This window comes from Furipterus horrens, unplaced genomic scaffold (assembly GCF_987537825.1).
Source record: "Furipterus horrens unplaced genomic scaffold, mFurHor1.1.pri manual_scaffold_13, whole genome shotgun sequence".
NCBI classification, from domain to species: Eukaryota; Metazoa; Chordata; class Mammalia; order Chiroptera; family Furipteridae; genus Furipterus; species Furipterus horrens.
Genome location: NW_028327183.1, coordinates 19116885 through 19134138, shown reverse-complemented (window position 1 = coordinate 19134138; position 17254 = coordinate 19116885). Strand labels below are relative to the sequence as shown.

The 17254-nt window shown below is 54.4% G+C and overlaps 1 protein-coding gene across 1 annotated transcript in view; it reads right to left on the bottom strand.

The window, feature by feature from the left end:
• VAC14 (VAC14 component of PIKFYVE complex) overlaps nucleotides 1–17254 on the bottom strand; it is a 97796-nt gene that overhangs the window by 11206 nt on the left and 69336 nt on the right. The gene's annotated exons all lie outside the window — the stretch shown is intronic.

The window sequence follows — 17254 nt, the reverse complement described above, 5'->3', positions numbered from 1 at the left end:
GCGCGAACAGCGGACAGGCAGGCTCCAGCCTAGGCCCAGCTGGAACCAGCAGACTTGGGCAAGAAACCACCAAAGAAATTGAAACAAGGCTGTTGAGGGGATGAAGCGGGGTGTGTGTGGGGGTGTGGGGAGGGAGAGGGGGTTACCAGGGCTCTGCCATCACCTGAGGGTGGGGGCTGGGGGGCAAAGGTCCCAGAGCTCGGCGCTCCTGAGCAGCGCTGTGACCCAATGTCTGTGCAATAATGTCTTTAACCTCCCAACTGGGGGCAATACCTACCTGTGCAGCTGCCTAGACCAGTGACAACTTGCATGGGGTGCACAGTCTCTGACGAACGGGACCCCTGGCTGAATAACCCATTCGTATCACGGTAAGGATGACAAGCAGCTCACAGGAGAAAGCCTGGCCCTTTGGCAGAGTAGAGACAGTACTTCCTGTCCCCTCCTGGTCCTCCCAGCTCTACATGAGCCCTGTCTCCATGGCCATGGGATAGAAATGTTCCAGCAGGGCAGGCCGGGGAGGAAGGGGAGCATTCTGACAAATGGTCACAAATGCCCGTCGCCTGCAGCTGCTGCCGTCTCCATGACAGAGGCCAACAGCTGAGCCTGCTGCCAGGCAGCGCTCTCCAGGGACCATGCCAGCGGGGACGGCAGGGCAGGCTGTGGAGGGACAGGCAAAGGGGGTGGCAGTGAGGAGGAGAGGGCACCAAGGCCTCCGCGTGTCCCTAAGAACTGGGGAACACGAATGCGCTACAGAGGTCAGGGATGGTAGGGTGTTCTGGAAACGCTCTTCCTGGCCACCAGTGACCCTGCGCTCTCCTGGTTCTCCTGCCACCTCTTCCTTCAGTGCTGTGGCAGCTCTGCTCTCTCCCCAGTTTATGTCTCTTGGTGATCACATTTGGTCCCATGATTACTTTCAAAGCTGCCTCTAGATCAGTGGCTCCCACACGTGCCTCTGGAACCTTACTGAGCTCTGGATGGGACAGCCTCTTATTGCCTGGGGGGTCGCCCTGCATGGCTGCCCAACAGGCACTTCAAACTGGGCAGGACCAGAGCACACTCTGGAGCCCCCTAGCTCTCCCCATCTCAGGAAATGGCGTCACTGCCCACCCAGCTGCTCCAGCCCAAACCAGGGAGTCATCCTGGACCCCCTGGGCCCCGGATTGAGTCCACTGTGAGCCACGCAGGGGCGCTGCCTTCAGGGCACACCCCGCCTCAGCCCCTGCCTTAGCCAGCCCGGCCCTAGGGCGAGTGCCAGCCACTTCTTGCCTGGCCCACTCCGAGGCTGGCTCCTGATCAGTGTCTCTGCATCTTCACTCACTGCCAGAGCTCCATGCACCGACTGGGGCACTCCTTCAAGTGTTCCTCAGGGCAAGGCACTCCCAGTGGCTTCCACCTGGATCTAAATGAGACCCAGCTCCTCACCATGGCTCCAGGGCCCAATGCTTTCTGGTCAGTTCCTCTCCAACCTCAGCTCTTACAATTCCTCCTTCACTCACGACACATGGGCCTCTGGCCAAGAAAACTACTCAGGCACGGGCTCCTCCTGGCCACTGATGTCTCAGCTCCAACCCTGAGCCCTGCACGAGGCCTCGGTCCGATGCATGCCATCCTCTCAGCAGCCCTCCCTAAGGAAGTCCTCTTTCTTTCTAAGTGGATCACCTGGCTGATGGACTTGTTTATTCGGTCCTGGTTGCCTCTCCAACCAGAACTTGTCTGTGACCCTCATGCCCCTCATATTAAGAGGAGGGCCTAGCACTCCGCAGTGGCTCAGTAATCACTGCTGAGCACTGCTGTGTGCAGGGGCAATGCTCGTGCTGATGGAAGGGTTCAGACAGGCCTGCAGATGCGCCCGCGCTTGGCTCCAGCCCACGCTGCACACATCCCGGGCGGGTCCCTGCAGGCTGGGTGCACTGTGGTCTGCAGAAAGCAACTACCCTGAGGGTGCATCTTCACCCCTGTTACCCAGGGCCTGGCTGCCCAGGGAGACCCAGGAGGCTTCTCGCCAAGTCCTCACACAACCCTGGGCAGGGGCACTGTAACCCCCAAGCACAGGACCCAGCTGCCAGTCACACCACTGACCAGGGGGGCAGGAAGGGAGGATCCAGACCCAGAAGAGCCAACTTCCAGAACCTGAGTCCCGCCTCATGCTCCGCCCCCTCGGTGCCCATTGTGAGCAGGCCTGGTTGTCCCCACCAGGAGGGGCCTGCAGGTGGCTGCCTCACAGGGCTGCTGCGTCATCACTTCTCTGCTGAGCCCCAGCCTGGCTTGAGTTGCCAGCCCGACTCAAGTGCAGCATCCATAATGCAACACAGCTTGTGAGCATTAAACATTTGCCTGTATTTTTAATACCCATATTAAAGTTCTATTCACATGAGACAATGGCTTAGAAAATGCTTGGGGACAAGGCGGAGGTGGGCTGGGGGAGTCTGGACAGGGTTTGGCAGGGCCCGTCCTGGCACATCCACCTTGGGGTTGGGCTGGGCAGGGGTCCACATGTGCATGCCCCAACCCTCACACACCAAGTCCCTGTGGACAGGCTTCTGCCTTCCCCCTCCTCAAGCATCCTGCCACTTGCCTGGACAGCTGTTCCCCTCCTTCCGGGTCTGAGACATACGGGGAGGGAACAGTTCTCTTTTGTTCCCCTGTCACATATCAGGAGCTCTCAGGGGAGCAACATGTCCTCAGCCTGCTTTGAGGCCCCGGGACCCAAGAAAGGGACCACCAACTTTCCCTAATGGATTGAGATGCTGCTGCCTTCTTTGGGGTGGCCTCAAAGGTTAAGGCCTATGCTGGGCCTGGGGAAGGCAGTGACTGCCTGGAGTGGCCACACCGCACTTGCCAGGAAGGTATGAGCCTCAGGTCACTGCCCCTTCAAACACTGACACTGGCCAAGCACCCCCGCCCAGATGGCCACCAGCCTCAGCGCTGGCCCACGGTGAAAGGTGTTCCTCCTGGCCCCCACCTGGCCCCCACCCACAGCCTCTCCTTTAGGTGGCATGTGGACCACAGTGGGTGGGAGGAGGAAGGTGACAATCGACTCCAGACTGGCCAGTCATGCCTGGAGGCCAGTCCCCACCAGGCCAACGGGGAGCTGGGTGCTCTCCTTTACCCTGTCCTGGGTGTGGGAAAGGGGCCACACGCTGCTTCTCCTCTATGGACCTGGACAGGCCACCAACTTGGGCAAGGCCAAGCCTCTGTTTGGAGAACAAGACCTTCCTAGAGGCTCTGAGCCCCCAAGCCAGGCTGAGTGTGGACAAGAGGATGTGCTGGACCTTGCTCTCCAAGGGCGCAAGGTTGGGGCTGCTGCTGTCAGGTGCCTGTCCCCACTGCTCAGCCCCTGCTGTCGCAGGTTCATCTCGTGGCCCAGGCAGGGCATGAGGGGACAGTTCAGCACTGTGGGGTGAGGAGAAGGGAGTGTGAGCAGCTCCTTTCAGAGCAGACACAACCTGGGGGCCTGGGGAAGGGCACGGAGGCGGGGCTGGGGGGAAATGTGGGGGCCCCGGCAGGAGGACCAGGCCCAGCTGTGAGAGCAGGCGCCCCACACCAAGGTGTGGGCTCCAAAGGCCGAGCGTGGGTCCTCTTTGCGGGGAGGAAGCATTCTGGCTCCCTGCCATGTGAGCTGTGGGGAATCTGGGCTCTGCCAAGTGGTTTCAGGGAAGATGTAAGACTTCCTTCTGTGACCCTACTTCCCTTGCCCTCTGAAAACAGTACCAGAAAGTCACCATGGCCAGAAACAGCCTCCCCCACCCTGTCAGCAGACCCTTTCCAGGTCTCTGGGCCATTTTCGAGATGCTTATGTGGCCTTCTGGGGCTCTTCTCCGGCTCCAGCACCAAGTAAGGGCATGTGGACGCCCCTGCCTGTTCTGACACTGAGCCCAGAGCGGAGGCTGGCCGGGGAAGGAGCTGCTCCCTCCTTTCTCCTACCACTCCTTCCTCGGGCCTGGCCTTTTAAAGAGAGACAAAGGCAGCAGCAGATGGTACTGACCCACAGCAGGGAGGCCCGGCATGGGCACTTGCGTGGAGGGTCCAGGAATGCCCCCCACGCCGGCGGACCCGAGCCTCACTGGCCAGGGATGTGGCAAGGGCACCCACTGAGTACAGAGAAGTGGAAACAGAGGTTGCAGCAATCACCTCCTCCTGGGCCTGTCCCCTTCTCAGGTGTCCCCAGCATGGGGCACAGAACAGCTGGCCTGGTGCGGAGAGACGTGGGACTCCAGCCCATTTGAGAGGAAAGAGGTGCCCATGTTGAGGCGGGTGTAAAGCCCAGGTGCCCACCTCCCAGCCTAGATCTTCCCCAGTTGCTATTGACACAGCCCAGTCCTGCTTTGGCGCTTGCCTTCCTCTCAGCACGAACTGCCCCATGCCAAGCAGAGACTTCAGAATGAGCCTCAAGTGCCAAGCCCCAGGGTACGTGGGTGGGCCCCAGCTCTTGAATGCCCCGATCTTCCTGAGTCCTTGCCAGGCCCGTCCAGGCCCCCGGGAATGGTGCTGGGCTAATGCCTCTGAGAGGCAGGGGTGTGGGTGACTTTGTGTGGTGCCTCTTCTTGGGCTGGGCCCACAGATGGCTTCCCCTGACACAGGAAGGTCTGCCTGCCATCTCCCTGAACTTTCCCAGACACCTACAGAAGCCCTCTGCACTCTCGTTGCCCCCACCGGGCCCTTCACGCCTCTCCTTCATCAGGACCGCCCCACCCCGCCATCTCCCACCGAGGCAGGTCCAGCTCTCCAGCCCCACTAGGCCTGCGAGCTCAGCTCTTTGGTGGTGGTGTGGGCTGGGGGGATGGATGAGCTGGGAGGTCTGCTTGCTGCCCTGCTGAATGCTGCCAGCTCTGAAGGTGACTGGGCAGGCAGTCCTGGTTCCTGCTTCTTCCCAGAGGCTGCAGTTGGACGCTGCCTCGGAGAAGAGCTCAGGGTGGGGTGGACTCACGGCCCTACACAAGCTGGCATCACAGCTGGGTCAACCAGCTGGGGGTAGGGGTGGGCAACAAGCTTTAGGCCCCTCTTGAAGGCAGATCCAAATCATTTCTGTCACCCCTCCTGAGTGTTTCTGCTCAGGGCCCTCCCCTCCTCCCTCTAGCCTGGCCTCCTTTCTTCACTCACCTCCAGCTGCCTGCTGCGCTCACCCTAACCAGGCCAGTGCTGCGCATGGAGACAGGCCCTCCCTTCCTCTCTCCACTGGCCATTGCTGGTGTCCATGTCCTTTCAGTGGCCCAAGGCCAATGGGACACAGGCGTTCCAGGGAGATGCCTGGAGCCTCAGAGCTATAACTGAAGTGCAGCCTAATGTCAAGTATAGAAGACACAGGGGCCCGAGCCATTCCCATGGGGAAAGGACCCTCTGACCTTGCCCCTGCCTGACAGCTGGGATGCTTCAGGAATTTAAAGGGCAAGCAGCTTCTGGGCCTGTGTAACATTAGGATGGGGGAGGAAGGACTCGTCTCCCACGTGAAGTTCAGAAAGCTCCAGAGTTTCACTGCACCCTCCCCCGCCCCTCCCTCGCTCCTCTTTGCGTCCAGCTTTCTGCTTCCCAAGTATGAAAATTGTAAATCTGTTTTATTTATTTCAATCAATCCCTGGCAGTGTGCCCCTCAGGGCAGAAGCAGCCATGGTAACCCTGCCAACTCATGCCTTAAAAATTCATCGTGTTTAATGCAGTCGATGTGTCTGATGCACTCGGACGTTCTGGGGGGCAGGCTGGTGGGAGTGGGGGGAGGAGGCACAAGGACTTGTTTTTCTGGGTCTTGCTGGGAGCTGGGGAAAGGCGAGGGAGGGCGGGGCATGACATGATGGGATAGGGCTGAGGAAGAGGAAGAAAGCAGTCTTTGGCCACTTAGCTCTCTGTCCCTCTGTTCAAAAGCGGCATGGCCAGGCTCTGGGCAGCCACAGAAACCAGGACTGGGCTCATCTAGAGACCTTCAAGGAAGGTTTCATTTGGGCAGCAGTGGCCAAGGAAACCAAAGGGTCGCATGGAGGCAGCTGGGACAAGGCCCCTAGGCCAAGTTGGCCCTTCCCGCCAGTTTTGGGGTTTGCCCTAAAGGCCAACAGGAGAGTGGGGTACAGCCAGGAGAGGTGGTCAGATGGACCTTCTTGCCACGTGAGGGGTTCTGCCTGCTCCCTAGGACAGAAGCCATCTTCTGTGCACAGACCAGGTGACCTCTTGGGCTCATTTTTCATGTGCTGTCAACCTTGCCGAGGCTGCCTCTACTGCCCGTTCACAGCATCCCTCCAGCCCCTTTTGGGCCTTTGCCGGAGCTGTCCTCAATCCGACCCCTGGGGGGGGGCTTCATGGCTGCTGCCAGTTCCTCACCACCTCTGTTCCCAAGCTCTGTGTGGCCCCCCACCCTCCCGAGCTCCACCTCCTGACACTTGCGTGCAGTGTGTCTCCTTTCCTGACCTAGGCCCCCCAAGGCAGGAGGTGTCAGAAACCCCGTCGGGCCTGGCTCACGGCCAGGCCCCTGCGAGCAACAGGGGCGTAGATACTTGTGGAACAGAAAATTAACTACTAGGAGAGGCAAGGGGGCCTGCATCACGTTAGTTGTGGAATTCAGTTTGCATGCTCGGGAGCCCAGGGAGCCAGGTGGCTTCTGAACTATGTATCAGGGATTCCGTCAAGTGTCTGGTTGTGGCTGAAGCACTTGCAGAATTTGCAAGGAGGGGCCTCTGAAGGGACTCAGCAGGTGTATGATTTATAGACGAAGTCCAGGTGCATGTTCCACAAGAGGCTGTGCCTTCTAGCCTGCACAGAGATATCCCAGAGAATGGCTGCATGGAGGTCACATGGCAAGAGGCTGTGGGGACACCAGGAGACAAGCAAAGAAGACCCTGGGGACTTGGCTGCAGTGTTCCAGCTCCTGGGGAGCAAGGCAGAATGGGGAGGACCAGGCCGGGGTGAGAAGACAGCAGGGGAGGGGTTGTGAGTGGGGCCTCAAACCCTTGGTCCAAAAGCCCACAGCTTCTGAGTGTCATCTTTTGAATACTCAGAGCCAACGAAGACAAAAAGACTGGCTGATACGGAAATCCTATTGTCTTCGTGACAATCAACTCTAAGAAACGCCAACACATGCCAAGCCCTGAGAGTAGCCTGGGCTCCTGTCTTCTGTCCCAGCGATTTCCTTCAAGCTGAAGCACCATTTCCTTCCCATGTAACAGGCATTTGGGAGCACTTTTTCTACAGTAGGCACATCACATACCTTAAATCCTTTTAGCATGGAATAGGTCCCTTTTATCAGAGGATGGCAGTGAAGTGAATTAGAGCCTCGCCAAGCTCCCTATCTGGCTGGCCCGACCTGGCACCCAAGCGCTGAGCGCTGCCTCGCTCCACACCGGCCCACAGGCTCCAGTGCCTGCCTAGCACAGGGGCTTGGACATGCTTTTTATAGAAGGTTGATGATTTGGGGGCACCCTGGCTATAGATATTACTGGCTCTTCTCATGGACTGGCACCTGAGTTTCTCCAGAACCTTCTTGTGGCTTCAAGGTAGCTTATCTGCAAACCAGGTCCCTCTATTCTACCTCATCCTCTTCCTGGGGCTACTTTTGCGCATGGCAGGCACTGACCACACCTGGCTGGGACAGAACTGACCTGTGCCCACACTTAACCCTGCCCTGCTAGGGTGGTCGTTTCTGCCGAGGGGTCAGGCAGGAGGCAGGTTCTGGGAACTGCGTCCACAGCTCTGCAGCCAGGAACCAAACTCAGACCCAAGGAAATCTATGGGGGTAACTCCATGAGCAGGTTCCCAGAAGCCTCTGCTAGGAGCCACAGCGCCTGTTTGGGTCCTAGGGCAGGGGTGGGCGACGGTTATTTCAATTCCACTCCTAGAGCTCTGAATTCAAGCCAATGCTGTCAGAAACAAGCACCTCTGAGCCCCACATGCCTGGGGGTGCCCTGGGAGGGCCGTTAGAAAGAGAATCACTAATGGAACCCTTTGAACCTCTGTGATCCTGCCTACCAAGTGGGATTTCCTCCTAAGGATGTATGGAGTCTCCCCACAGTGGTGGCCCTGCCTGGGAGAGGTCACATGCTGTTCTAATGCCAACAGACAGTGTGGCAAACTGTCTCCTGGCGCCACACCTGCTGCCCAGCCATTCCCCCCACCAACTTCCAGCCAGGCTCAGAGAGGCCCTCAGAGGTCATGTACTCATGGGACTGAAGTCAAGAACGGGTCCAAGGCCACCCAGCAGGGTCAGAGTGGAGTGGAGTCCCTGACTTGCTCCGTGCAACTGGAGGAAAAGGAGATCAACTCTCAGGTCAGACCTGTGCCTGCCCAGGACTCCTTATCGCCAGGCTCACCTTATCGCCACCGGGACTCCTCAGGGGCCACATGCCAGCCTCCACACCCTGGGGGAGGAAGCCCAGCTTTCGGGCACTACCTCTGGCTTATGTTGCTAATGCCGTTCAGGCTACGTTTTTGGCTTCCACAGAAGAGAACTGCCTCTGATTAGGGAGCTAGAACAATCTGTGCTTTTCTGGCCTTCAAATTCAGTCTGGGGGTTTTATAAAATCTTGCGAATTAAGATTGTTTTCTGTAGCTCTTTACAAGTACCCACTTAAAGGGCACTGAGATAAACATCAGAAAACAGAATGGGAAGTGAAACACTAATTCCCACTGCTGGAAACAAAGCAAATATCAGAGCAGCGTGCTCACTGCTGAGTGCCGTGGAAAATGGTTGAAATATCAGAACGAGAGGGGCCACAGCAGAAGAGACAGGACAAAGACAGCATGGAGGGGATGCCTTCAGTTCTTTGAGGCCAAATGGAAAGGGGCTTCTAATTCATACCCTTCTCCAACACCTGCCAGGAGGCTGGAAACTTCCTCTGGTGATCGTTTTCAGGGAATTTTAAGATGCGTGAAATGGGCTTTTCAACTACATGTTCCTTTCCAGCCCACGAAGTCTTCACCAGAGTAAATGCACGAGAATGAGAAAAGGGTCCACGGAAGTCCCTCTGGGGAAAGTGCCCTGCAAGTGTCTGAGGCCCCCCCGCCCCTCAGCAGAGCTGTGCCAGGAGAGAGGCCTGCTGGGGAACAGCCATCCTGCACCCACCCCAGTGTCACGTGGTCCCTGCCCACGGAGAAGACCAGGCACCACACAGAGAAAGGGGAGATGGACACGCGGCCTCGATGAGGAAGTGGCCCTGAGCCGCTCTGCTCTGGCCTGGAGACCATGTGGTGCCCACACGTGTTCAGGACCCCGAGAGAGGGGGTTAACCAAGGTCGCTGCCATTCTGAGCCGAGTCCTCTGCTGGGAAACCCACAACCACAGCCAAAGCCAAACGGAGCTGTACATTTACAAATGCAAAGGCACAGTTTTGGAAGGAAATACATGAAACTGAAAACAGAGATTACTTTTGGGGGAGGAAGTGGTGGTTTAGGGTCTTTTACATTTTACGCTGTATTAGTCTGCAGCATTTCAGTTTTTATTGTACTGTATATGGTTTAAGTTTTTTTGAAACAATACCTAGGTTTGTTTTTTTTTAAACTTAGAATCCCCTACATTTTAGGATGATCCTGGACTCCGACATAAAGGTCTCAGAGGCAGGGCAGGGAGCAGGGCTGGAAGGGGGCCCCTCCCGAGGATGGCAGAGCTTCCCCTCTCTGGGCCAGAGCAGATTTAACAATGAAAACTTGTATTTTACAAATGAGAGGATCAACAGCCTGGGAAATGGTATTTTTAGCTACTGTGGCTCTTTGCTTCAAAGGCGTAGGTTTCATCTAAAACCAGGCAAACCTCCTACAAAGTCTGCCTGTTAGCAAGAAGTGATTAGCATAATACAAGCCTGGCTCCACTCAGAGGCAGCAGTGCCTATTCCAGGGGAGGCTTTCTCCAGAAATAGAATTGAGAAGAGGAAAAAGTCTTATCAATGGAGACGAAGCCCCCAGAGCACAAAAGCTGCCTCACACCAAGGGCCTGGGAGTTGCGGGTGCGCTGGCCCGCACAGGCTGAGATCTGAGTCCGCAGACCATCAGCAGTGCAGGCGGCCCCCTTCTAAGTGCTTCTGTAGTGCCTCCTGCAACCGCCTTCTTCCAATATTAAGTACAGAGGGTCTTGGGGCTGCCTTTCCAGATGTCCTTCTGAGAGGAAGGACAGAGCCAAGTCAGGGCTGAGGAAGAGGGGTGGGGACTTGGGAGACAGCAGGCGGGGACAGTCAGCAGCAGGAAGACCAGATGGTGACAGCTCAGGGAGGCTTCCTCCTCAGAGGCCAATGGCTCTGGGCCTGGAAAGGCAGCACCCCTGGGTGTGCCCTTGTCCTCCCCCGGCCCCCCGGCACTCAGGCCTGTCCGGGTCTATCCATCCTGCCCTCCCTTCTGGCCTCTCCCTCAGGGCCCAGCTCCCCACTCCCCTGACACTGTGCTTGGCCTGTGGACATAGCTTTGAGGGCTGTTTTTTCTCTTCTAGAAACCCCTTAGTTGGGTCAGGGAGACTGAACATGTGAGGAGAGGCTTGAACTTTTCTCCGAACACCACAAGAATGAAATGAAAGCTGCAACCTTCCAAGGGCTATAATTACAGATACTCATCTCAGGAGCTGAGCTGCAGACAGATCTCAGTGGGCAGCTGCTCTATCACACCAGGCCCCGAGCCCGTCCTGGGAGGAGTGCGACCTTGGCTGTGGGGGTGGGGCTGGGAGAGAAAGTGGTGGTGTGGTTGCTATTTCAGGCATCACTGGGAGTGGGGGCTGCAGTAGAGGGATGGAGTGGTGGAGAAATGAAGCGGCAGCCTCTTCCCTGTGGCCCCCTCCCCTCAGGGCCCCTAAGGCAGTAAGATCACAGATCTTCCTGTGGAGGGGCAGAGGACCGGGAAATCCTCACAGATGGGGTGCACAGCTGAAGATCTGAGGAACCAATTACCATGCTACTGGGGGGCCGGGAGAGGCAGGAGGAGCTGGGCTGGGGCAGCCGCTCAGGCTTCAAGTGCAGGAAGGAAGTGAGGTAACTCCAGGAACTGCCGACTGCTAGGGCCAGAGGCTAATGACAGAGGTTGGGGGGGGGGGGTTCTTTCAGGAAAGGGGTTTAGCTCTGTCAGGAGGGAGGGGCCCAGGTCACGGGAGGAAGGAAAAAGCTGACTTCACAGGAGAAATGAACTGATAAGGCGAGTCAGCTGAATCCGCAGGCACCTGGAAGCAAGTGGCTGAGAGAGGCGAACCCTCCAAAGCCAAACAAGTCAGGACAGGGATGTCTGGGTATTAAGAAGCTTTAGACTTAGTCCAGATTATCTGCTCAAACTGATGGTCCCAGCAGCACTGAAACTTCCAGAATGATGCAGCTGCCAGACCCCTGGTCCCGCAAGCTTCCTAAGCCACTCCTTAACTAGCCTTTAGTGTTTTCTGAGGCCAAGAGCAGGGGAGGGAGCAGAAGGCCACTGCTGTCACCGCAAATAAGTGTCAGCCTTGGGTCCTACTTCCCTTCTGTCCACTGGAGGTTCTGGGAGGAGGCAGGCACTGAACGCCGAGGGCCTGCCACCTCAGGGAGGCCCCCCACACACTCAGGTGGTGCAGTTAGTGCCGTTCTGAAGGTGCCAAGAGGGCCCCGTGTGAGCAGTGGCCTTCCAGGGGCGCGCACACGCCCACAGCAGGCGGAGAGAGTTCCTGCGCCTGCTCAGGCCCCTCAGTGGGGCACTGGGTTCCTCAGGGCCGCTTGTGGGGCAGCCAGGGACCTGGTCCCAGTGCCCTGGGCTGCTGGGCCCTGCCTGTGGGTTTCTGAGCAGACTGCTCACTAGTCAGAAACGCCTTGTCTTCCTCACCCCACCCCTGGCTAGTTCCTACTTCTCTTTCATGGCGCAGCTTAAACAGCATCTCTTTCCAGAAGCTCTCCTGGACCCCTTCATTGGGGCTAGGCCTGCCCCCCATCGTATCTTCTCCCGATATCACTGCCTTTGTGATGCCCTGAGAGGGCAGGGACTAGCTCTGGTCACCGTGGTGTCGCTGCACTGCTGCCGGTGGGCACAGGGGCAGGTCTGCTCAAGGACAAATGGCACTTCCTGGCCCCCCCAGGCCAGCACAGCAGCAGCCCCTTCTGGGGGGGCGGGCTGGGGAGACTCTTATCTATGCTTACAGGGGAGGGGCTGAGCCCTTGCTGCCTGCAGTTCCATTCTCAGAGACCACCGACCACTGTGAGGCCCTGACAGCTGTGGCCTCATTCCCAGGGCTCTACCCAGGCTCCTCGTCTGCCCACTGGCATTTCTCACTGCTGCTGCGTGGGGACGGGGTGGGACTGGGGGGGCGGAGCGGTAAAGCCAAGAGATGAGCGCCACGGAGCTGGAGGATTCAGGTAGCCTGGAAGGTAATGTGCCAAGAAAAGGGATGGGGATGAGGAGGGCCAAACAGATTTAAAAAAATAATAATTTAAAAAGGAAAGAAAACCTCCAAATCCCATCCCCTTGATTCTCCTCAGTAAGCATTTTCAACAAGGTCACAAATGCACTGGCTCTATAGATTTTTTTTGGCTCCAAAGCACATTTCAGGCAGCCTTTAAAAGCTGATTCTTGGCGTAGCTTCAGCTGGGCCCGAGGAGAGGGAAAGTAGGGCATGTCTATGCTCTGGAAACACGGGATCCAGGTCACAGTTCCTGTCTCTGCTGAGGCTGAGGGGCGCCTGCCTTCCCACAGGCCGAATCTGAGCACCCCACCGTGTCCTCCAGGCACAAGTCACACACTGGCACGCACATTTCTTAGTCACTAGCTACCTGTCTGCCTATGTCACTCGACTGCCACCTTGGTGAAGGCAGGACCCAGTGTTCAGTCCCGGGGGTGCCCAGGGCTGGCATGGGGCTTGGCACACTGCAGGTGCTCCAGGAGTCAGAGAACGGACCCTGTGGGGACCGCACCTTTCCTCCACAATGCTCCTGTCACACCTTAGCGCTGTCTGTGGACTGGCGACTGCGCCCGGGTCTGCCTAGCCCAGATACACGTGCACAAAGGCAGCATGGGGTAAATACTGACTGGAAAAATCAGAGCCTCAGTTTCCTCCTTGTAAGAGACTCTCCTGGTCTCTCTTCAATTACAGCCCAGGGCTCCGAGCAGTGCTGTGTCTAACCCCAGCTCCATAACTGATGACATAGCAGACAACTTCTAGTCTCAGGCAAGGCGCAGCACTGCAGATGGAAGGAGGCCATGGGGAAAGCCAGCTGGACCTCTAGCTCCCTGGGTGCCTCCCTACTACCCACCGGTCCCTGTGGTGGTCTCTGGGAAGGTCTAGGGTCACTCATACAGCTCCACCCACCCCCGACACTCGTGCGAGAGAGTGGACGCTTATCACAATAGGCACCGCGGTCACTGCTGGTGCTCGCTGCACAGTTACCAGGTGCCAGACTCTTCTGAGCACATTTTGTTATGTCATTTAATCCTGCTGAGGATGAGCAGGAGCTCATGACGATCACAGTCTTCATCTCTCACACACGGGGACTGCTTGGGAAGGCAGCCACATGGCGGGCCCTGTGGTTCCCTGCTTAGCCCCTCCTTCCCTTTCTCTTCTGCTCCGGAGAGATGTTGCTACACGCTCCATGTGGGCTTCACTTAGGGCTGCCATGACCCTGTGTGAGCCAATCAGAGCTTCCCCCAGAGCAAAACCTGCAGGGATGTGATGACCACATGATGTGGTGGCCATGTCTCTGCCACTTGAAGAAAGCAAAACAATAAGGCTGACCTCAAACAAGGGTCAAGAAGAGAGATGGCGCCACAGAGAAATGCTGAGTTCCTGGATCTTGCTGCCCTTGGCCTTGGTTTGGCTACACAGGCCAGTCAAGGCCCTTTGTTCACTTTGGTGCCTTTGACTTGGTTTCCTGCCTCCTGCCACCCAAAGAGTGCTGGCCAACACTGTTAAGATCACTGGTTCCCAGCTCCAGGCTGCACACCACCCTGGCCTGGCTACCCTCATGCCCTTGGGACTCAGTCAAAGTGGGCAGAGGGTAGCTGGGAATCTTTGTTTCTACAAAGCATAAGCAGCCTAAATGATGTGACCTCCAAGACGCTGTCCAGAGCTGAGAAATAATGACACTGGGTTTTAGGTGGATTATATTCAGTGTCCAGCTCACTAAGAATGCTTAAAAAAATAACAACCAGAATCAGGCAGTTTTAAGGTTGCTTCTTATGAGCTTCTAATCCCCTGAAAAAGCAACACAAAACATAAAAAATGCTAACCATACACAAAACTTATCACCTGGGCTACATTAAAAATAAAAAGCTTCTAGTCATCAAAAGACACTTAAGGGAGCAATCAAGAATAGGAGAAGATAATTACACTATACGTATCTGAGAAAGACTTGAATCCAGAATATAGAAAGAACTCCCACAAATCAATGAGAAAAACAACAAAAACCCAATGGGTTTTTGGGTTCAATGACTTGAACAAGGTCATCCCCAAAGAAGATATCCAAAAGGCTAATCAGCAATGAGAAGTTCCTCAACTTCATTAGTCTTCAAGGAAATAGAAATTAAAACCACAAGGTGAGAGATTTCTGGTCAAGATAGTGGCGTAGGTAGACATGCTTCATCTCCTTGCATAACCATAAGAAAGATCACAACTAACTTCAAACAAACAAACAAACACGCATAACAGCCAGAAAATCAAACTGTATGGAAGTCTGACAACCAAGGATTTAAAGAAGTCATATTCATCCAGACGGGTAGGAGGGGCGGAGCCAGGGAGCTGGGGCAGAGCTGGGAAGCTGGGGTGGAGAGGACATGGAGAGGTGGAGGCAGGAGGAACAGGGGTGGTCCCACATTCACATGTGGTGGTCCGAGCAACCCTAGCCACAGGCAGCCCAGGGTTCCAACACCAGGAAAATGAAGCCTCATATAATGTAACAGGTGCGCCAAGACAGGGAGTCAAAGCAGCTCTATCTAATACACAGAAACAAATACAGAGAGACTGCCAAATTGAGGAGACAAAAGAAATATGGCTCAAATGAAAGAACAGAACAAAACCCCAGAAAAAGAACTAAGCAAAATGCAGATAGCCAACCTACCAGATGCAGAGTTCAAAACACTGATGATATGGATGCTCAGAGAACTCACAGAGTATGACAAAAGCATAAGGCAAAAAAGGAAGGCCACATTAAGTGAAATAAAAAAAAAAACCACAGGGAACCAACAGTGATGGGAAGGAAGCCAGGGTTCAAATCAACAATTTGGAACATAAGGAATAAATAAACATTCAATCAGAACAGAATGAAGAAACAAGAATTCAAAAAAAAAATGAGAGAATAAGAAGACTCTGAGGCATCTCTAAAAGTGCCAACATCTGAATCACAGGGATGCCAGAAGGAGAAGAGGAAGAGCAAGAAATTAAAAACGTATCTGAAAAAATAATGAAAGAAAAATTCTCTAATTTGGCCTTTAAAGGAAAGAGACATACAAGTCCAGGAAGCACAGAGAGTCCCAAACAAGTTGGACCCAAAGAGGACCACACCAAGACACATTATAAATAAAATGTCAAAGGCTAAAGATAAAGAGAGAAACTGAAAAGTAGCAAGAGAAAAGCAGAGAGTTACCTACAAAAGAATTCCCATAAGATTGTCAGCTGATTTCTCAAAAGAAACTTTGCAGGCAAGAAGGGACTGGCAAGAAGTATTCAAAGCAATGAAAAGCAAGGACTTACAACTTAGATTACTCTATCTAGCAAAGCTATCATTTAGAATGGAAGGGCAGATAAAGTGTTTTCCAGACAAGGTAAGGCAAAAGGAGTTCATCATCAAGCCATTATTACCTGAAATATTAAAAAAAAACTTATTTAAGAAAAAGAAGATCAAAACTATAAACACTAAAATGACAACAATCTCACAACTATTAACAACTGAATCTAAAAAACAAAAACAAAAACTAAGCAAACAACTAGAACAGGAACAGAATCACAGATATGGAGATCGTTTGGAGGGTTATCAGTGGTGAGGGGGAAGGAAGGAAACAAAATAGAGGGATATTAAAAACAGTGTAGGAAATGGAGAAGCCAAAGTACTTATATGCACGACCCATGGATATGAACTAAGGGGGGGATTGTTGGAGGGAAGAGGATACTAGGCAGACTGGGGCAAAGGGGGAAAAATTGGGACAACTGTAGTAGCATAATCAATAAAATATACTTAAAAAAACCAAACAAAAGCCCACAAGGTGATACCAGCACACACCTATCAGAATGGCTAAAATCAAAGCCTAATGATACTAAGGGTTGGTGAGGATGGGAGCAGTCAGACTTTCACACCCGACGGGGGTATTAGTCGGAGCAGCCACTTCGGATAGTATCTACTAAAGCTCAACAGACATATGGTCTCAGGTCCAGCAATTCCTAAGCCTACGTCTAAGAGAAATATATGTTCACCAAAGGACATATGAAAGGAGGGTCATAGCAGCATTATTCACAGTAATGCCAAACTGAAAATAACCCAAATGCCCATTAATAGCAGAATGGGTAAATGAATCGTGGTATCTTCAGACAGTGGAATACTCTACAGAAATGTGAATTCCCGTTACATCTAACATGAATGAATTTCACAAACATAAGGTAGGTGAGAAGAAGCCAGACGTTGTAAAAGAGCACAAACTGTGTGAGTCCAATTATATAAAGTTCAGAACCAGGCAAAATGAGCCTAGAAGTCAGGACAGTGGCTGCTTTGGGGAGGCGGGGAGGCAGTAACTGGGAAGAGGTGTGAAAGGACCTCTGGGCGCTCTCTCTGCTTCTTGATTGGAGTGCTCCTTGCATAGGTGTAGACAATAAGCAAAAACTAAGCAGCTATTAAATAACTATTGAGCTGCAGTACACCTATGCTCTTTAGTAAAGATTTACATTAAAAAGGCATCACAGGCACTGAGGCAGGGTGGGAAGCATGGCTGCCACCTTGCCCTGATCAGGGAGAGCACAGAAGACAGTCTGGGGCACTGAAGCGGAGAGTGTTATGTGGTTAAGCAAAGGGGAGGGCTTCGCCGAAGAGAGGCCAAATTGAGCAGAAAACATATCCAAACTTCTGAGGACCCAGCAGAGCTTCTGAGACATGTTCTCTGCAGAAACACGAAGGGCTGGGAGCCCTAGGTCTGTGCAGCTGGCCTTCCCTCACAGGGAAGGACTGGGTATGCAGATGGCAGGACTGGGGCAGAGCTGAGGGCCCGTCCAGGGCCACGAGGTCACTGACGACAAGGCTGAGGGTGAGGTGGAAACAACGAGTGCCATCGTTGGGCTAAAGAAGACACTCTCTGGAGGAGAGACAAGGAGGCTCGGATGGCTCCATGTTCGGGAAATTGGTCACATGTGACACCTGGAGCTGGAACACGT